This window comes from Chrysochloris asiatica, unplaced genomic scaffold (assembly GCF_000296735.1).
Source record: "Chrysochloris asiatica unplaced genomic scaffold, ChrAsi1.0 scaffold00003, whole genome shotgun sequence".
NCBI classification, from domain to species: Eukaryota; Metazoa; Chordata; class Mammalia; order Afrosoricida; family Chrysochloridae; genus Chrysochloris; species Chrysochloris asiatica.
The window spans coordinates 2814940-2837546 of record NW_006408521.1 but is presented as its reverse complement, the minus strand read 5'-3'; the positions used below and the strand labels follow the sequence as shown (position 1 = coordinate 2837546).

The 22607-nt window shown below is 36.6% G+C and overlaps 1 pseudogene; it reads left to right on the top strand.

Moving 5' to 3' along the window:
- Window positions 1-1250: 1250 nt before the first annotated feature.
- The window catches only part of LOC102827678, a 27952-nt pseudogene continuing 6595 nt past the window's right edge, over window positions 1251-22607 (top strand).

Here is a 22607-nt window from a genome sequence, read left to right as displayed (position 1 = left end):
TTTTAGTATTGTCTTAGATATATACTTGCTTTTCTATAAAAGAAAACAATCTGTTTCTTATAAGGCAGTTATCATTTACTATTATGGCCTAACAGGCCAGTTCAAAGGATTATATATTTATTCAGCTGTTTGTGTTAAAATTTATATTAATAAAAATCATGAAAGGTTAATAAAAATAAGTTAAATATATTTAAACTTAGTCATTTTGATATGTATTAACATATGAAATCAAAGAATAGAAATTGAGTGTATTGGTGCTAAGACTTATATAAGGTAGTTTGATATCGAATATCCCCATCACTGGGTTTCTTCATTGTTTAATTCCCTTTATTTAGTGCTGTTTTATGCATCAGGGATTGTTATGGAGAATATTAATAATGTCTATTCAATAAAGTATCCTTTAGTTGCATAAAAAGTCACAAGGTTAGATCATTTGTTCTCAAGATTATTAGACAGAGAGGACAAGCTAAGCCTTATTATGTAGATATATTAAATAAACCAAATAAGTAGAAGATAGAGATAAAAGTTATTGTTCTCATTGAAGAAGACCAATATTCATCTATTCAAAAGGCTATTTGGTGCTCTATACTTGAAAAAAAAAAAAACTATAAGAGGGAGAAATACTGTTGCTCAAATACTCAAGTCCAAATTATATATGGATTCAAGTGTACCCATGCATTTTTCCCCCCTGAGTAACACCTGCATACAATTTATCCTATGTGTAAAGGGTTCTAGGTCACCAGCTTTTTTTTAATTGTAGTTTTCAGCATTTGCAGTGAGTTAATAGTTGCTGGATCCTCTTTAAATATTAATTTCAGAAGGAAAATATGTTAATTTGTTTGTGGTAGAATAGTTCTAATACTTACTTTGAAACTTTAGTTATATTTTAAGCATATTTAGTTTATTGCAGTTAAATCACGTGAACCACCTGGTCAGATAAAATAGCTGGGTTCAATGCTTATTTATGTTCAGCTAATATTTCTTTGATTAAATTTATCAAACTCAAGTTTGATATATAAAGCTGAGACAGATATAATAATAGACTTCTTTCTATATAAATAATTCAGAAAGCAGTAAAGAAACGCACCAACAATAATCTATTGCCAGCACACACACACATAAACACTTTTTTTTCCATTTCAAGTATCCAATTGTAGAAACTTCTAAGGTAACTTTAACAGCCTGGTGTTTTCAATTGTCTAACAATAAATCTGAATTGGTGATCAATAAAAACGGAACAATCAGTACACATGTCGCGAAGTAAGTATAATGGGTCTAGATCATTACTATGCCCAAGGCCTCTGGCTGAATGCCTGAGATTCAATTGAGTAAATTCTCTACTAGGCATTGTAAATGGTTATTAAATCCATTACTGAACATGACACTTAGTGTGTAAACTACTAATGCACAAACTATATGAGTGAAGTTTGAGCTTTTTAATTTATGTACATGTACGGAACCAACTCGATGGCACTTAACAACAACAACAACAATTATTCATTATGTTTATTTGTCTTGATACCATTCTTTATACTTTATTTCTTCAAACAAACTAAGGTTCTTTTCATGTTGATAAGCTAATATTTTACGCTACTTTTTTGTATCATCAAGATGTTTCCAAGTATAGACAAAGAACAAAGAAAGCTGTGGGAAAAATAAGCCAATAAGTATACTTAGAAAATCTTTGTTGTTAATAAGAGAAAGTCAAAATGGTGGTGCCTTAGGCTAGGTTCTCTAAAGAAGCAAAACTAGTGCTATAAACTTCTTCATAAAAGAAATGACTCATGATTGCAGAGACAGGAGAGTCTTAAGTGCAGGTCAGGTGAACGCAGATTGGAGGGCAGCTCCAGAAAGCAAGAATCCCAAGTCTGGCAGAAAACAGGACCTCGGCGCTGGAGCAGGGAGACTAACAGGCTGACAATGGACCGTGGTTTGGACAGGCACACTGCACAACTAGCGGTGTGGAAGACACAAGCCGACGCTACTGGAAATGCATGCAGGCAAACACACAATAAAGGTTCAAAGAACCCCAGATGGAAAGACATTCACATGCTAGATCTAGACCCAGAGAGGAAGAGTGGAAGTCATTTCTGCTTATTCCTTATACGGGGAGCAGGCCACACTACCAAGGAAACATCCTTTCAATTGATTGGCTGTTCATAGCCAATCATCATCAAACCTAACTATAATATGCAGTATATACAAAGCCTGAAAATTCAAATCACAACCGCTTAACCACCAGATACAGACTTGTTACATGCTATCGAGTCGGTTGGTTCCAACTCACGTTGTTGTTATTGTTAGGTGACATCACGTCAGTAACGACTCACAGCAACCCTATGCACAACAGAATGAAACACTACCTGCTCCTGGTCCAACCTCACAATCGTTGCTATCCCGGAACCCATCACTGCCACCATTTGCCAATCCATCTTGTTGGGGGACTTTCTCTTTTTCTCTGACCCTTCACTTTACAAAACATAATATTCTTCTCCAGTAACTGGTCCCTCCTGATTACATGTCTGATGTATGAGAGGAATTTTTGGTCATCCTGGCTTGCAAGGAACACTCTGGCTGCACTTCTTCCAACATAGATTTGATTGTTATTTTGGCAGTACGTGGTACTTTTAATATTCTTCTTCAACACCATAACTCAAATGCATCAATTCTATGATCATCCGTATTCACTGTCCAACTTCATTTGAGGTTATAGAAAATATCTTGGTTTGGGTCAGGCGCATCTTAGTCCTCAAACTGACATCTTTGGTCTTCAACCCTTTAAAAAGGTCTTGTGCAACAGATTTGCCAAATGCAACACATCATTTGATTTCTTGAATGCTGCTTCCATGAGTGTTGAAGGTTGATCCAAACAAAATGAAATATTTAACAACTTCAACCTTTTCTGTGTTGATATGAAGTCATTTATTGATCCAGTGGTGAGGATTTTTAATTTATTTTCATTGAGATGTTGAATGTTATGGTCTTTAATCTTCATCAAAAGGTGTTTTAAATTCTCCTAACTTTCACCAAGCAAGGTTGTATCATCTGCACATCACAGGTTATTAATGAGTCTTCCTCCGATCCTTATGTCATGTTTTTCTTCATAAAATCCAGCTTCTCTGATTATTTGCTCAGCATATAGATTGAAAAAGTATGGTGAAAGAATACAGCCCAAGCACACACCTTACTTAATTTTAGACTATTTGGTGTTCCCTTATTCTGTTCAAACACTTGCCTCTTGATCTATGTACAGGTTCCTTATAAGCACAATTAAGCATTTCAGAATATTCATACTTCTCAATGCTTGTCATGATCCATACAATCCATAGCTTGTCATGATCCACACAATCAAAAGCCTTTGCATAGGTCAATGAAGCACAGGTACAAAACTTTCTGGTATTCTCAGCTTTCAGCCAAGATCCATCTGACATCAGCAATGATATCCCTCGTTCTACATCCTCTTCTGAACCCTGCTTCATCTTCTGGAAGTTCTCTGTCAATGTAAGGTTGCAGTCATTTTTTTAATTACCTTTAGTAAAATTTTCCTCACACGGGCTATCAATGATATTGTCTGAAGATTTCCTCACTCCGTTGGGTCACCTCTCTTTGGAATGGGCACATATAGTGACCTCTTTAAATCCATTGGCCAGGTAGTTGTCTTCCGAATTTCTTGGCAAAAAAATGAGCGGCTGCCTCCAGTGTCCCATCAGTTTGTTGAAAGATTTGAATTTGTATTCCATCAATTCCCAGAGCCTTGTTCTTTGTCAGTGCTTTCAATGCACATTGGACTTCTTCCTTCAGGACCATTGTATGCTACCTCTTGAAATGGTTGAACATAGACCATTTTATTTTGGTACAGTAACTCTGTGTATTCCTTCCATCTTCTTTTGATTTTTTCTGTATCATTCAACAATTTGCCCAGAGAATCCTTCACTAATTCAAGTCATGGCTTGATTATTTTTCTTCAGTACCCTCAGCTGGAGAAATGCTGAGAGTGTTCTTCCCTTTTGGTGTTTAATTTAGGTCTTTGCACATTTCATTATAGTATTTCACCTTGTTTTCTCAAGTTGACCTTTGAAATTTTCTTTTCAGCTCTTGTACCTCCTCACTTCTTCTATTTGCTTTAGCATCTCTATGCTGATGAGAAAGTTTCAGAGTATCTTCTGACATCTATTTTAGTCTTTTCGTTCTTCTTTGTGTGTGTGTGTGTGTGTGTGTGTGTGTGTGTGTGAGGTTCAGACAGCATCTATTTTTATCACTTTTCTTGATCATTTTTTTTTTTTTCAGGCTGAAGGTTTCCACTGCCTTTTTGTTGTTGTTGTTATTTTGGAGGGAGGGAGTGGACACAGAAACTGTACACTATGGAATATATAATAAAAAACTATACACCATGGAATATATAATCATTTAAACAACCAAAAAGCACATTCTGCAAACCTGCCTCCTGGCTGCCAGCACTCAGTCTTTCTCTTTCCATGAGTCCAGAGTCCTCAGCTGTTCTCTCTCTCCATGTCAGATTCAAAATGGCCAATACCACCAAGTCTACTTCAGCTCACTAATGCCTAGGATATCGATGTTTATGTGTTTCATTTACAATTTTCAATTTTTCTAGATTCATACTTCTTACATTCCATGTTCCAATTATTAATGGATGCTTACAGCTGTTTCTCTTCATTTTGAGTTGTGCCTCATCATCAAATGAAGGTCCTGAGAGCTTTACTCCATTTGCATTACTACAGTCAGCTCTACTCTGATGGGCCAGTTCTTCCTCAGTCACATTTTGAGTGCCTGCCAACCTGATGGGCTCATCTTCTGGCTTCTCTGCTATCCCTAAGGTTTTCAGTGACAAAATATTCGGAAGTAGTCCTCTCCTTGTTCCTACTCTGTCTTTGTCTGGAAATTCTTCTGAAACCTGTCTACTGTGGGTAAACCCTCTGTCAGTCAGTGTACCTGTGGCATAGCTTCCAGAAACACAGCAACACACAAGCCACCACAGTACAACAAACTTACAGATGAGTAGTGGATGTTGTTGTTAGGGACTGTCAAGTTGGTTGTGACTCATAGTGACCCTACGTACAACAAATCAAAACATTGCCAGGTCCTGTGACCATCCTCATAATCATTACATTTGAGCCCCTTGTTACTGCCACTGCATCAATTCAACTCATTGGGGGTCTTCCTCTTTTTTATTGGCCCTCCAATTCACCAAGCATGATGTCCTTCTCCAGTGACTGGTCCCTCTGGATAACATGTCAACAGCATGAAAGATGAAGTCTTATCATCCTCGTTTCTAAGGAATCTTCTAGATGCACTTCTTCTGAAAGAGATTTGTTTGTTCTGGCAGTTCTTGATACTTGTAATATTCTTCTCCAACACTGTAATTCAAGCACATTGATTCTCCTATGGTCTTCCTTATTCACTGTCCAATTTTCACATGCATTTGGTGGTGCTTGTACTTGTATGCTGTTGAGTTGGTTCTGACTCTAGACTATAAATATTTATGGGGATAGAAAGCTTTATATTTCTCCCCATGGAGTGGGTGCTGGATTGTTTTCTACACTGAGGAGTAATCCATACTGAAGACTGTAGTCTTTATTTTCATCATTAAGTATTTTAAGTCCTCTTCCCTTTCAGCAAGTTTGGCTCATCTCCATATGGAATAAATGACATGTGATTTTGTCTTTGATCTCCCAAACTCACTCCCTTGGATTTTTAACTCCCACCCCACCCCACTCAATTCCAATACCCAGATTCCCAGATTCACTTTATTTATAAGAGTCAGACTACTTTAGTCAAATAGCATGAAGCAGAACACAAACCAAGTTGTGGATGGAGAGTAGTTGCTATTATTCTTTTCTGTGTATTTTAAAGTAAATCATGGGTGGTATACACTTTAGAATTGAAATATAGATTCTTATACATATTTATATGTAAGTGCATTATACTTATGACAAAGTTATGTTCATATAAAATTGGTGTTTTGAAAAGTATTATAATAACCATAAAGTACATAATAAATGTATTTTAAATGTATTAACACTGTGTTATTCCTTTATTGTTATCTTATTTTCTCCATGTTACTTCTTTGTAGGCTTTTTCTAGTTAAGTAAGCATATTTTGTCACTCAGCAGATGTAGTGTCCTTAAGACAAAAATAAAATCATTGTAAACATGTTTTGTTTTTAAGTGCCGTTGAATCAGTTCCAACCCATAGAGATCCTGTGCAGAGACTCTGAGGAGCAGCTGGTGAACTATAGCCATCTACCTTGCAGTTCAAACCAACTTTGCAGTCCAGCATATTAACCCACAGCACCCCATAGCTTTATATAAAAAGAATATGAAGTATATATTTTAATTTGCATATCCTTTCTATTGTATTCACTATTTCTTTGTCACATTGGGAAGTTTTCTGTTTTACTTAATCTGTTGTTGTTATGTGCCATTTATTCATTTATCCATTGATAGGTATTTTGCCTGTTTCCACATTTTAGTTATTATGAATAATGTTTCTATGAATAGTCATGTACAAGATTTAGTATGAACATTTGGATATATATCTAAGAGTGAAATTGTTGGGTCATATAGTATCGCTCTGGTAGCGTAGTGGTTACGAATCGGGCTGCCAACCTTAAGGTCAGTGGTTCGAAACTACCAGCTGCTCCGCGGGAGAAAGATGAGGCTTTCTACTCCCGTAAAGATTTACACCCTCGGAAACCCTGTACAGGGCCGCTATGGGTTGGAACCGACTCGACGGCACATAACAACAACAACATAGTAGCTCTATAATTTGTTTTTAATTTTAAGCTTTTCAGGAAGAGTAAATTATTTTTTCAAAGCAACTGGACCTTTTTGCATATGTTTCTCTATATTCTCACCATTGCTAATCGTCTTCTATTTCTATTGCTTTCTGGACTTCAGTTCTTGAGACTCAATTTTGTTTGTTTTGGCAAGAACAGTTCAATTCTTATTTCTCCTTATCCGTTTCTTCTCCATAAGGATCAAAAAATTATATTTCCCAGTAGGCTAAGTACATTAGTAAATATCCTAAACTTATTATATTTTTAATATTCACAACCTTATAAAAAATCTATTATTTCCCCAATTTGAATATTAAAAAAAATAGTAAAACAGCAACACGGAAAGATATATTTCAAAACCTAAAACATTTTCATAAGACACAGGTATTTAATGACAACGCTGCTGTTGAAACTCATTCTGCTTCTGGATCCCACAGTTTAATCTCCACTACGCTTTTATCTTTTTCACTATTTACTTCTTGTTGTTGTTTTTTAATGACTTTTTCTTGCTGCTAAGCAACCATCGACATTCAAATATCATCAATTTCCCTAGCATCTTCTGAAGCACTGAGAGGCATTTTGTCAATTGTGAATTAAATTTATTCAAGAGCCTCCCTATGGGAAGTAAGTTCCTTCAAAGTCTCAATACAGCAATAGGAGGATTTCTTTCAATTATAAATGGAGGTTATCATTGGCCAATTTTCTTACAAGTAGGTTGCCAAGTCCTTCTTCCTAATCTCTCTTACTCTGGAGGTTCTGCTAAAGCCAAGGGTGTCACAGCTACTATTCGAAATATCAGAATTACAATATACAAGCCACCACAGAATGACAAAATGACAGATGGGTGATGTTAAAAGGCAAATCTGTCATTTTCAGAATAAGTTACACCTTACCCAAGCCATGATATTTTCAGTTGTCTCACATGCACATGAAAGTTGGACAGTGAATAAGGAATATCAAGAAAAAAATGATGTCTTGGAATTACGGATTAATGAAGACTACTGAATTTACCACGGAATGCCAGAAGAATGAACAAATCAGTCATAGAAATACTACCAGAATGCTATTTAGAAGAAGAGTCCAAAGTACTTGGACTCACATACTTTGTAGATGGTATCAAGAGGAATCAGCCCCTTGAAAAGAACCAAGAGGCAGGTTCTCAATGAGACACACTAACACAGTTGCTACAGAAATGGGTTCAAACATTACAACAACTGTGAGGATGTATTTGGACTGAGGTGTGATTTTTCTTGTTTCTATGAGTTAGAATGTACTCTATGGTACCTAACAACAATAAAAACATGGATGGAGGAAGTTTTCTAAGTCCTCATGATGACTACCTAACAGCCCAGCAAGCAAAATGGGAAATTAATTTTGATTTGTGTAACAATACATCTTATACAAATACTTTAGGCAAAATAGGTAATAGTTACAAAAACTGTTATTTACTTCCAAAATATGTTTTTACTTCTTAAATCTAAGTTAAAGTACTTTTCAATGAATTATTTCACAGGGAAGATAATAATTATATTTGTGTTTATTAAGAACTTACTACATGATAGATTGCATTAGGCAAATCTGCTGCACAAGACCTTTTTAAACTGTTGAAGAGCAAAGATGTCAGCTTGAGGACTAAGGTGTGTCTGACCCAAGACATGGTATTTTCAATAGCCTCATATGGATGCGAAAGCTGGACAGTGAATAAGGAAGACTGTAGAAGAATTGACACATTTGAGTTATGGTGTTGGAGAATATTGAAAGTGCCATGGGCTGCCAAAAGAACAAACAGATTCATGTTGGAAGAAATGCACCCAGAGTGTTCTTTGGAGGCCAAGATGGCCAAACTTCGTCTCTCATACTTTGAGCATATTGTCAGGAGGAACCAGTTGCTGGAGAAGGATATCATGTTTAGTAGGATGGAAGGTCAGAGAAAAAGAGGAAAACCCCCAACAAGATGGATTGGTCAGAGGGCAGCATCGATGGACTCAAGCGTGGCAACAATGGTGAGGTTGGCCGAGGATTGGGCGGTGTTTCATTCTGCTGTGCATAGGGTCGCTATGAGTTGGTACCGACTTGATAGCACCTAACAACAACAACATGATAGATACATGAAAGTGAAGAGGATTTAAAACATTTACTGATGAAGATCAAAGAGAACAGCCTTTGCTATGGATTACATCTCAATGTAAAGAAAACAAAAATCCTCTCCACTGGACCAATAGCAACATTCTTATCAACAGAGAAAAGATTGAAGTTGTCAAGAACTTTATTCTTCTTGGATCAACTATCAACACTCACAGAAACAGCAGTCAAGAAATCAAACAATGTATTGCATTAGGCAAATCTGCTGCACAAGACTTTTTAAAGTGTTGAAGAGCAAAGATGTCAGTCTGAGGACTAAGGTGCGATGACCCAAGACATGGTATTTTCAATAACTCATATGCATGGGAAAGTTGAACAGTAAATAAGGAAGACCATAGAAGAATTGCTGCATTTGAGTTATGGTGTTGGAGGAGAATATTGAAAGTGCCATGGGCTGTTAAAAGAACCAACAGATCTGTGTTGGAAAAAGTGCAGCCAGAGTGCTCCTTGGAGGCCAGAATGGCCAAACTTCATCTCTCATACTTCGGATATATTGTCAGGAGGGACCAGTCTCTGGAGAAGGATATCATGTTTGGTAAGGTGGAAGGTCAGAGAAAAAGAGGAAGACCCCAGTGAGATGGATTGTCCAAGTGGCAGAATCAATGAAATCAAGCATGGCAACAGGAGTGAGGTTGGCCCAGGATCAGGCAGTGTTTCGCTCTGCTGTGCATAAGGTTGCTATGAGTCGGTACGGTACCAACTCGAAGGCACCTAACAACAACAACAACAACATGTTAGACAATATGTTAAATGTTTACATAAATTATATATGCATTCCTCTAAGTTTACTATAATGTAATACATAAACAAAAACAGAGGTATAAAGAAATTACATGGCTATTCAAATCTTGGATTTACAAAGTTGTGTAGCTGGGATATGAAGTCTGGAATGTAAACAATTAATCAATATTGTTCCTCAGTGTTCAGAGCTGCAAGTATCCTCACCTCATAAACAATTTCCAAATGATACAAAATAAAAAATACAAAGCAACTCAAATGTCCAATTTCTTGGTTGGTTAACTGTAAAATTCTACTTTCCTAAATGTTTTATGTTATTTATGAAATACTGAGGTTGTGCAGTGTTCAGGTTCTTGCCTCTGATGTAGGAAACCCAAGTTCAATTTTCACCAATGCAGTTCATGTGCAGCCACCGCTCGCTCACCCCTCAGTGGAGATGTCTGTGGTGCTATAAAGCTGAACAGGTTTACAGAACGACTAACAGACTATGGACCATGCAGAAACATCTGAAAATCAACCCATGAAAACATTACGGATCACAACAGTTCAATGTGACCATAGGAAGCGTCTAGAACCAGGGACCATTTCATCCACTTGTCTATGTTGTCATAGACAGCAGTCAGGAGCTTACTTGCCAATAGCTAACACCATCTAGGAAATATAATAATTCTGTTGTAATAATTAAAAGAATAGGAAATACCTGGCACCTCACATCCTTTGATGAGATAATGTAATGGATAATCTAGATAAGATGGATGTCTCATATTCTGCGGTGCCAATTACATAAAAGTGTCCAATATGATAATAACCTACACATAAATGAAAAATTAGGTTTCTTTTGTGCTTGTAATTGGCTGAATAGATCAGTAGTGATATAAAATCCAGCTACATGTAATTGTGAGGTTGGCCCAGGATCAGGCAGTGTTTCGTTCTGTAGTGTATAGGGTCGCTATGAGTCTGTACTGACTCGATGGCACCTAACAACAACAACAACATGTTTTAGTGAGGGTTTTGGGGTTGTTGTGTTTTTTCCCTAAAAATCTACTTCCTTGAAAGTAATATTATCTTCATTAGAAATTAGTAGTTTTGAATAGTTGAAAGTTGACATAAATGTTAATCATTGAAGGTTTTGCACTTTTGAAAGAATCATCAGGTTTGGAAACAATTATGTTTATGCAAATATTTTAACCCAACAGTTGAAAGATTGTTAAAAGCTATCACATTTATTTTGCTTTAATTTGTAAAATTAGGGGGGGAAATAAAAGTTTAGAGTTAGCGCCATAATTACTTAGGTACACTAAGGTCATCACATTTGTTAAAATTCAATCAGAATCATCTTGAAATCTAAACAATATAGGAAATGGCAACATTTGAAACTTAAATGGTAACATTTACAAACATAAATATTTGAATATGATTGTGTGAGAAATAACTATACTCCACTTGTGGTGGCCACCACTATTCTGTCAGTTTGGTGTACTATGGTAGCTTGTATGTTGCTGTAATTCTGGAATCTATGCCAATAGTATTTTAAATACAAGCAGGGTCACCAATAGGGGACAGGTTTCAGGTGAGCACCCAGAAAAAGACAGACTAGGAAGAAGGAGCTAGTTAGTCACTGCAAACCTTATTAATAGTAGAGGAATACACAGAAAGCAACAGAATATAGAATATTGAAACATAAAGAAGACTAGAATATTGTCATATTTAGTGCTGGAAGATGAGCCCCTTAGGTTGGAGGGCACCCAAAATATGACTGGAGAGACCTGCCTCAGCAAAGTAGAGTTGATTGCGATGGTATGAATAGAGTAAAGCTTTCAGGACCTTCATTTGCTGATGGGGCACAACTCAAAATAAGGAAAAACAGCTATAATCATTCATTAATCATCAGAACATGGAATGTATGAAGTATGACTCCAGGACAATATATCCTAGACATTCGTGAGCTGAAATGGACTGGTATTGGTCATTTTGAATCTGATAATCACAAGGTTTACTACACTGGGAATGACAAATTGAAGAAGAATGACAAACCGATCATTAAAAAGAACACATCAAGATCTGTCATGAAGTACAGTATTGTCTATGAAAGGATAACAGCCATAAGTCTACAAGGAAGACCAATTAATACCACTATTATTCAAATTTACGCACCAACCACTAAAGCCAGTGACAATGAAATTGAAGAATTCCACTAACTTCTCCGGTCTGAAATTGATCAAACATTCCATCAAGATATACTGATAATTACTGGCAATTGGAATGCAAAGTGTAGAAACAAAGAGGAAGGATCACTATTTGGGAAACGTGACCTAGGTGATAAGCGCAATGCTGGAGATCACATGATAGAATTCTCCAAGACCAATACTTCTTCTTTCCAAATATTTTAAACAACATAAAAGACAGCTGTTCACATATACCTCACCGGATGGACTACACAAATATCAAATTGACTACATCTGTGGAAAGAGACGGTGAAACAGTTCCATCTCATCAGCCAAAACAAGGCCAGGGCAGACCATCATTTACTCATATGCAGGTTCAGAGTGAAGCTGAACAAAATTAAAACAAGACCACAAGGTCAAAAATATGACTTTGAACATCTCCTACCTGAATTTAGAGATCATCTCAAGAAGAGATTTGATATATTAGACACTTAATACTGAAGACCAGAAGAGTTGTGAAATGACATTAAAAGCATCATACAGAAAGGAAGCAAAATGTCATAAAGAAGACAAGAAAGAAGGAAAAGACTAAAATGAATGGCAAAGATACTCTGAAACTTGCTCTCCAGCATAGAGATAGTAAAGCAAATGGATGAAATGAAAAGGTAAAAGAGCTCAATAGAAATTTTCAAAGAACAGCCCAAGACCACAAAGTCAAATATTATAACGAAATGTGCAAAGACCTGGAGTTAGAAAACAAAAAGTGAAGAAGATGTTCAGCATTTTTAAAGCTTAGGGAACTGAAGAAAAATTCAAACACTGACTTGTAAAATTGAAGGATTCTATGAGCAAAATTCTATGACCCAAGCCATGGTATTTTCAATAACCTCATATGGATGCAAAAGCTGGATAGTGAATAAGGAAGGTCGTAGAAGAATTGATGCCTTTGAGTTGTGGTGTTGGAGGAGAATACTGAAAGTGCCATGGACTGCCAAAAGAACCAATAGATCTGTTTTGGAAGAAGTACAACCAGAGTGCTCCTTGGAGGCCAAGATGGCTAAGCTTCGTCTCTCCTGCTTTGGATACATTGTCCGGAGAAAACAGTCGCTGGAGAATGATGTCATGCTGAGTAAGGTGGAGGGTCAGAGAAAAAGAGCAAGACCCCCAACGACATGGATCAGCCAGGTGGCATCATTGATGGCGTCAAGTGTGGCAGCGGTAGTGAGGTTGGCCCAGGATAGGACATTGTTTCGTTCTGCTGTGCATGGGGTCGCTATAAGTCGGTTCCGACTCGATGGCACCTGACAACAACAACAACAACAACAAAGGCATTTTATTACAGTGACTCAGATGTGTGAGCACCTGACAACAACAACAACAAATAAGCAAAATATTGAATGATGTAAATAGCATTAAAAGAAGATGGAAGAAATACACAGAGTCACTGTACCAAAAAGAAATGGTCAATGTCCAACCATTACAAGAGGTAGTATATGATCAAGAGCCAATGATCCTGAAAGAAGTCCAAGATGCACTGAAGACTTTGATAACTAACAAAGCTCTGGGAGCTGATGGAATACAAATTGAAATGTTTCAACAAACAGATGAAGCACTAGAGGCTATCACTAACTATGCCAAGAAATTTAGAAGACAGCTACCTGGTCAACTGGCTGGAAAAGATCCATATTTGTGCCATTCCAAAGACAGGTGACCCGACAGAATGTGGAAATCATCAGACAATATCATTAATGTCTCATGCAAGTAAGATTTTGCTAAAGACAATTCAAACATGGCTGCAAACATACATTGACAAAGAACTTTCAAAAGCTCAAGGGGGATTCAGACGTGGGCATGGATTGGGGAATATCATTGCTGATGTCAGTGAATCTTGGCTGAAATCAGATAATAACAGAAAGATGTTTACCTGTGTTTTATTGACTATGTAAACTCTTTCAGTTGTGTGAATCATTACAGAGCACTTAATTGTGCTTATAAGGAACCTTTACATAGACTAAGAGGCACTTGTCTGAACATAGTGAGGGAAAACTGAATGGTTTAAAATTAAGAAAGGTGTATGGCAGGGTTGTATTCTTTCACCACACTTACTCAGTCTGTATCCTGAAAAAGTAATCTGAGAAACTAGATTATATGAAGAAGAATGTGGCATCAAGATTGCTGTAAGATTTATTAACAACGTGCAATCTGCACACGATATAACCCTGATTGCTGAAAGTAAAAAGGATTTAAAATAATTATAGATGAAGATCAAAGACCACAGCCTTCTGTATGGGTTTTACTTCAATGTAACAAAAACACTGAAGCAATAAACAACATCAAGATAAATGGAAAAAAGATTGAAGTTATCAAAGATTTCATTTTCTCAGATCAATCACCAATACTCATGGAAGCAGCAATCAAGAAATCAAATAATGTATTGCATTAGGCAAATCTGCTAAACAAGCCTACTTTAAAGTATTCAAGTGCGAAATTGTCAGTTTGAGGACTAAGGTGCAACTGACACAAACCATGTATTTTCAGTAACCGCATATGCATGTGGATTGGCAATATGGAAGCATCAATGGGCTCAAGCATGGCAACAATTGTGACATTGGCCCAGGATCGGGCAGTGTTTTGTTCTGTTGTGCATAGGATCGCTATGATTCAGTATCGACTTGATGGCATATAACAACATATGCATGTGAAAGTTGGACAATGGATGAAGAAGACCATAGGAGGAGTGATGCTTTTAAGTTAAGGTGATGGAGTTGAATATTGACAGTACCATAGACTGCCAAAAGAACAAACATATATGTATTGTAAGAAGTATGAACAGAATGCTCCTTTGGGAGCCAAGATGGCCACACTTCGTATTTCATACTTTGTACATATTGTCAGGAGGGACCCATCCTTGGAGAAAGATACCATATTTGATAAAGTGGAGGGTTGGCGAAAAAGAAGAAGACCCCCTAACTAGATGGATTGGCACACTGACAGCAGGAACGGTCTCAAGAGTTGCAACACTTGTCAGGTTGGTGCAGAACAAGGCAGTGTTTCGTTCTGTTGCGCACAAGGTTGTTATGAGTTGGTACTGATTCGATGGCACCTGACCACAGCAACAACTCCTGTGTGTGGCACTGTAGAATTAGCACTGGATTATGAATGGCAAGGTCAGCAATTCAAACCCACTTGTTACTCCTCAGAAACCCTACGTAGGGTTACTGTGACTAGAACTGACTCAACAGCACTTAACAACAGCAAACCCGGTAATCTTAGTGATTATCAGGAATTATAAAACACCACAACACAATTTTAACTATTCTTAGACAAGTATGATATAATTTTAATTATGTCTCCTTTAACTAAAATCCTGGTAAGACATTGTAGGATAAATAAGTACTGGACTTTGAACCACAAGGTCAGCAGGTCAAAGCCACCAGCTGCTCATGGGGAACTGACTCAATGGCAATTAGCAACAATTAAAATCGAAAGGCGCCAGTGGGTGGGTCTGGGAAAGAAAACAAAACAAAAATAGCATATTATATAAATCTAAAGACATTCATTTGTTGTTTTTTTTTTTTTTTACTGAAAATTAGAAGCACATGAGGAAAACACATGAGACGTACATGGTTTTTTCTATGCTGCCTGGTGTGATAAATTTAGAAAGCAAAGATGATTTGCGAAGTTTTATTTTATAGAACAGGCATCAATATTAACTTGATGCTTTGGAAAATTAGTTTATTGGACTTATAAGTGGTCATTGTTTTCTAAAATATTTAGCAAAGTGTTTTCAATTTTGAAATTCCACAATCAGTGAAATGTTCCCCTTATTCATCTGCTTTGAGAATAATACACTTTTAAATTTGAGATTGAGACATATAATTAATTTATAAAATAAAAGAAAAATCAGATTTTGAATTTCAAGTTGTTGCCATAAAATATTTTCATTCATTGGTGCATAAATGAGACGTGATTCTTTCCACGCCTAAATAATATGGATTTTTATTGAGTTTCAACTTGTTCCCATAAGATATCTTCATTCTCCATTGTGTAAATGATTCTTGCCATGCCTAAATAATATGGGTTTTTATTTTGCAAAGAATTGCTACTCTACAAAGAATTTTAATCAATGAATTATATAATATGCCTTGCCTTCTTATTTAATGTAATGTAAATTTGTTATGCATCAGATGATCTATACTTTTTCATAATAGTTTTTAAAATTAGTAACACTAAATAAAAAACTTACCTCGCTTACTCTTAGGATTTCTTTAAAACCACCAGTAATTTATCACTTAAATTGTTAATGACACTCCAAACATTTACTATTAATTGAGTTGTTGTGGAGTGCCATCAAATTTGTTCTGACTCATAGTGACCCTGTATAGGGTTTCCAAGAAGTGGCCAACGAGGTTGAAATGCCAACCTTGTGGTTCAAACCAACCTGGCTGTCTAGTGCTTAAGCCCACAGTGCCACACCAAGATTCCTTGCTCACTATTAATATTTTAAGTTATTTCAGAATTAATAGTGAAAGCTAAGAACACCACCTGTATTTCATCCAAGACATACCACTATGATTGTTTGGGATTACAGATATTTATTGAGAGTTAGCAGTAACAAGTTTTCAGTAACTCCAGAGGTAAGAAGCAAAGCTGATAGAATACTCGGAACTAAGATTTTAAATTGTCCAACTGGTAGCATAGTGGTTACAAATCGGGCTGCTAACCTCAAGGTTGACAATTTGAAACTACCAGCCAGACCACGGAAGAAAGATGAGGTTTTCTGCTCCCGTAAAGATTAACAGCCTTGGACACCCTGTACAGGGTTGCTATGAGTCGGAACTGATGTGACGGCACATCACTACCACCACCACCACATTACACATATTGTTGTTGTTAAGTACCATAAAGTCGGTTCCGACTCAGAGCGACTCTGTATAGGGTTTCTGAGGAGCGGCTGTAAATTCAAACTACCAAGCTTGTGGTTCAAATTGACCTCACAGTCTAGTGCTTATCATATAGCACCACACCAGGACTCCTTATATACAATGTTGTTGTTGTTTTTAAGTGCTGTCCAGAGTTTCCAAGGAGCGCCCCACAGCACCACAGTGGGTCAGAATTGTTGACTGTTCTGCTGGTCTATACCACACCAGGAAGTCTGGGGCATGGGGGGAGGGAAGGGTTGTTTGTTTTTATTTTGAATTTCACTTTCTAAATTTTTCTCCACTCTATACTGGTTGTTCTATTTGGAATCTTGCCATAATGGGTCATAGTGGCAGCTGGGACCATTTAGTTCTTCAGCTTTCAGGCTAGTGGAGGCTGTGGTTGTTTGGTCAACTAGTCCTTTGGACTAGCCGTTTCCTTGAGTCTTACATTCTTCTTTGCTCTGGATGGATTTTAGATTTGGATTTTGGAAGCATTTAAAATCCCAGGCTCTGCTCAGTAAAGTAAGATGTAGAACACTGTCTTTATGGACTACATTATGTCACATAGATACCCCAAAGACTAAATACACAGATTATTGATCAGCCCTCTAGAAGTATCCATTCTTTACTCCTCCATCTGCCTGTCTTGCCAGATTATTTAGCAAGAGAGGAGAGAAAGACTAACTGGCTTGGCATACACAAACTAAAAACTTACAGAGCCGCTTTGCTGCTTATCAATGCTATATGTGAATTACATTACTTCAAAAAGAAATACTTTTTATAGTTTCCTTATAAACTTTAGGTTTAAAAGCTACATTTATTGTTGTTGTCAAGAGCTGTTGAGTTGGTTCCCTGTATAGCGACACTGTATAAGGTTTCTGAGGAGCGGGTAGTGTGTTTGAACCTTTGACCTTGCTGTTCAAACCAATCTTGCAGTCCAGTGCATATCCTAGAGTGCTATACCAGGCCACAGAGTTGTCTTTTTTAAAGAATTGTCTTTAAAAGGTATGGAGTTTCTTATATAAGTAAAGCTAAACTCAGGAATTGTAAGAGACAGATTTTCTAGCAATTTGTTCACTTCCCACTGAATAGGTTTTTTGATTTTTTTCAACCTCACACATTGATAATTTTAACTATAGGACATGCAAATCACACTAACATCATTTGCACTGGGAAATGATTGATCAGACTTAAACTAACAATACATATTAAATAATAGCAGCTAGTCTATACTGTTCAAAATTTGGAGCTAATTGCTACTTACAGTGTGTTAATTTATAGTATGACAGTTTAGACCAATTTAACAGTTAAGCTCCATTCTCTAAATGGTAAGCAAGAACACCCTAGAGTAGTCTTGACCATGAAGGGAAAAAAAAAAAAAAAAAGGAGGCCAGGCTGGCTTAACACATATAGAATTAGAATAGAAATAAAACGAATACAAAACTTGGTATGTATTATTTGGATCGAGTCAGAGAATAGCCTATATCAGATTCTTGGATTAGAATTGAAAAGACAACTCGGTCCAGGGGCAAATTGCAGTGTTGTCTAGAGAGTAATACATTTGAATTGACAAGAATAATTATAGTCTGCTTGAGAATGGGAAAGAAAAAACAACTAACTAAAAATGGTAAGTGTAGGAACAGTAATTACAGTTACCGTATATTTGTGACCTATGTCTTTAATATTCTTGACAAGTTTAAGAAGAAATTTAATTAGCAGAACTTCCAAAGTTAGTTTCTGTTAAAAAAAATAATAATAACACTTTAACTTTTAATTACCACCTGTCAGTAAAATAGAATGAGTCGGCAGTTAATTTTGTCAACAATAAATCTGTTCAGAATTGGCTATTTTTAAGGCATGTTTCATGTATATACTTTTGTAAGATTCCACTACTTCTGAGATATAATTAATATCTCAAAAGTCTTTCCAGAAATTATTATATTTAATTCACCAAAACCTTAAAAGACGACATTCAAAAATCTAAGCAATATAGTGAAAGTGAGTGGGGCTTGGATTCATTTCAAAAGGTCCAGGACTTTCTTTTAAAATGTATATAGAACTAAGCAAGTTTTGAGTAGCCATGATGATGTAAGTTACTTATGTACATGATACAGTGTTGTTGTTGTTAAATGCCTTGGAGTCTGTTTCAACTCACAACCGCTCTTTACAGGGTTTCCAAGGAGCGGCTGGGGCTTTGAACTGATGACCTTGTGGTTAGCAATCCAGAGCTATCTTATATTGCCACACCAGGAGCAATGATACAGTGCATTTAATGATTTAAAAAAAGGAGTCCTGGTGTGGCACTGTGGGTTAATGACCAGACTGCAAAGTCATTTGAGCTGCAAGATTGGCAGTTCAAGGTCCCCGGCTGCTTCTTGGAAACCCTATACTGGACCACTATGGGTCGGAACCGACTCAATGGTACTTCACAACAACAACAACAACTTTACCAAAATAAACAAATTTCTTGATCTCTTTTCATTTATTTTCCATATATTCTACAGAGCTTCTCAAATGTTAGTTTATTAGGGTTACCTGAAATATGCATTTGCATGTACATTCTTAGTTTCTAAACACTAGAGACTAACGCCTTTAATTATTGTTGTTAAGTGCCATCAAGACTGTTCCCATTCATAGTGACTCCAAAAATGGCTTCTGAGGCGGTAAATCTTTGCTGGAGCTGCTGGACTCGAACCATCCACACGGTGGTAATCAATCCACTGTTTATCTCCAGAACCACAGAGCTCCCTCCATCTTTAATAAACACCTCATATGTTTCTCCCATTGAAGACTACACGGAAACTATATTACCAAAATACTGATGTAGAATATGTGAATGAATATAATTATTAGTTTTCATTCATTTTTAAATATCACTGCCAAACATTCAGAGAGAAGATCGGAGAAAACTTAAAAGACTTACCCATGAGAGCTTGAATGAAATGTAAAGGAGTGACAAGAGAGAATTTCTGTAACAATAATAGTTGAAGTAAAACCATTCAGCTGTCTTGGGCAATGAAAACAATTTTAGGGTTACAGCTGAATGCTTAGAAATATATCTGATTCAAACTTCTAGCCTTGGGAAAATAGAATATTACCTTCATGTTTCTTTCTAAATGGTCCAGTCCCACTTCAATGAAAACAGAGGATCAATAAAAGTTGTGTAGTCAGAACTCTAAGATTCATTTATCATGAGAGATTGCTGGGTCTGAAAAATGAATGAAGTGTGTAAAGTAACAATACTAATGAGGAAAGAAAGATAAAAGGTACATTATTACTTATTTTGCTTAAAATAAACTAATGTGTGTATCATTTGTTCGTGATTATGCAATTGGTTTGTGTTTTTTGACAAATCATTTAGAGTAAAAAACCAGAAAAATTTACTAAATACTGTACTCACCCAAGAGAAGCATAATTTATATTCAGTGGTAAATGGTGGTAATTTCTAATAAGACATTTCCTAATAAAACCTTTCTAAGTAGCAGTAATGCTCCAGGATCTCTGGCACTCAGATTTCTTGAAGTTGTCTTGAGTTGCTAGGTAGAAGGCTACCCTAACTAGCTAGCAAAATAAAAGAAAGTTAAAGTGAACAAAGTTCCCCAGGAAAATTTATCTTACTTAGGAGGTAGTGGGGGAAGGAAGAACTTTGGATAAGAGCAAAAAGTAGATATTTTGAAATAAACATGTTTGATGAAGATTTGTCCAAGTGAAATTCTGTATGTTGTCTGTTTAGTATTGGTGGGGTACCATAGGATATTCACTGACACCTAACTGAAAGGCTGGTGGTTCAAACCAACCAGAAACCCTATAACTCAGAAACCCTGTATGGTGTCACTAATGAGTTGGCTACAACTTGGTGGCACTTTAGAACAACACTCTTTTACATCTTTAAAAATATTATAATCAACAGTATGCGTTTTGTGCAGTTGGTTGCATAAACATTAAGTCTCAAAAATCAACCTTATGAATTACAGACTCTCTTCCTAATACTTGACTTCCCAACTTGAAACTTCAAAAAATAGTTCTTCCAAGTGTGGTTTAGTGAGTACAGTATCACCTTCTGAAAAGACTGTTTTAACTATTTGTCAGTGTGGATGAGGTCACACCTCCACTTGCTAGGAGGTATGAGGACTACCAGTTTTATTTTCTTGAACAATATTATGAGAGTCTCATATAAACATTCCATTAAAAATTTTGTTTCAAACAGCAAAAACACATGAGAGTATACACGTAAGGAGTAGTTACAAAAGAAATAAATTATTCTTTTAGTCCTGGTATGGCACTGTAGGATAAGCACTAGTCTGCTAATCACAAGGTCACCAATTCAAATCTACCAGTCACTCCTCGGAAACCATATAGAGGATTGCTATGAGTCACAACTCACTCTATGGCACACAGCAGCAATGATATATAATGCTGTTGTTGTTGTTATGTGCCGTGGAGTTGGTTCCTGCTCATAGTGACCCTGCACAGAGTTTCCGAGGCTGTAAATCTTTATGGGAGCAGAAAGCTTCATCTTTCTCCAGCAGAACAGCTGGTAGTTTCGAACTGCTGACCATGAGGTTCGCAGCCTGATAAGTTACCAGTACGCAACCAGAGCTCCTTAATATATAATGAGCAAGGTGGAAATACCCCAAACATAAAGTGAAAGATAGTTAAAAGTATAGAAAACAAAAGGAAATTTCTTGCAATGGATACATGAGACCTTATCTGCAATACTCAAACCTGCACTGACTGTCTGCAAACCAGTGTTGTTTTTGTTTATACAATTCTTTCTTACTGAAAGATATATTAATTTTAAATTTACTTAGAGCCAAGTAATGTGTTTACATATTGATAATAAATAATACATAGTTTTCTTATTGATTTCAAGACTGGAATACATCATTGTATCTTCTTATTTACAAAGTGATATTTAACTAGATTCAGGACAACCAGATCAGATAATATGACAATTCAATGTTTCTTGCCTGAATATTGCATTTAGTCATTTTAAATACCTACTGAAAGTCAGACTTTCTCAACACTGCTGTTATTATTAGGTGTTGTTGACTCAGTACCAACTCATAGCGACCTTATAAACAACAGAATGAAACACTGCGTGGTCCTACGCCAATCTCAAAATTACTGCTATACTTGAACCCACTGCTGCTGCCATTGTGCCAATCCATCTCATTGGGGATCTTCTTATTTTACATGACTCTCTACTTTGCCAGCATGGTGTCCTTCTCCAGAGACCAGTTCCTCCTAATAATATGTCTGAAGTATGAAATGAAGAAGACTGGCTATCCTGACTTTTACTAAGGAGCATTCTGGTTGTACTTTTTTTTTTTTTTTTAAGGTTTTTACAGGACAGATCATCAGTTTTACATGCAACAAATCATATACCTTGTTTCTTTACACTGATTATAATCCCATCCAGGTATCATCAGTTAACAGTATTTCTCTCTATCCACTTTAGCTTTTTTAAAAAGAAAAAACAAAACCAAAAAAACCCACTAAGGCATAAATAATAATTTACATCTCCAAAGGGCACATTCTGCAGGTCTGCCTCCTGGCCACCTGCTCTTAGTCCCTCTCTTCCCATGAATCTAGAGTCCTCAGCCGCTTCCCCGCTCCATGCCCCCATCTCTGCCTCCTTCTCTGGTGACCCTGCTTCTCTGGATAAGGTCCTGAATTCTGAATTCTGCTTGTGCACTTCTCCCTTGATGGTCCTAGGGTCCTCTGTTTCTGGACTGTAAGATTAACCACTCCCCTGTTTTTGTTACAAAACTTCTACCATTACAATTGTGACAGCTGCAATTAGTCATGATAACAATTATTCACTATTGAATCATACGAATC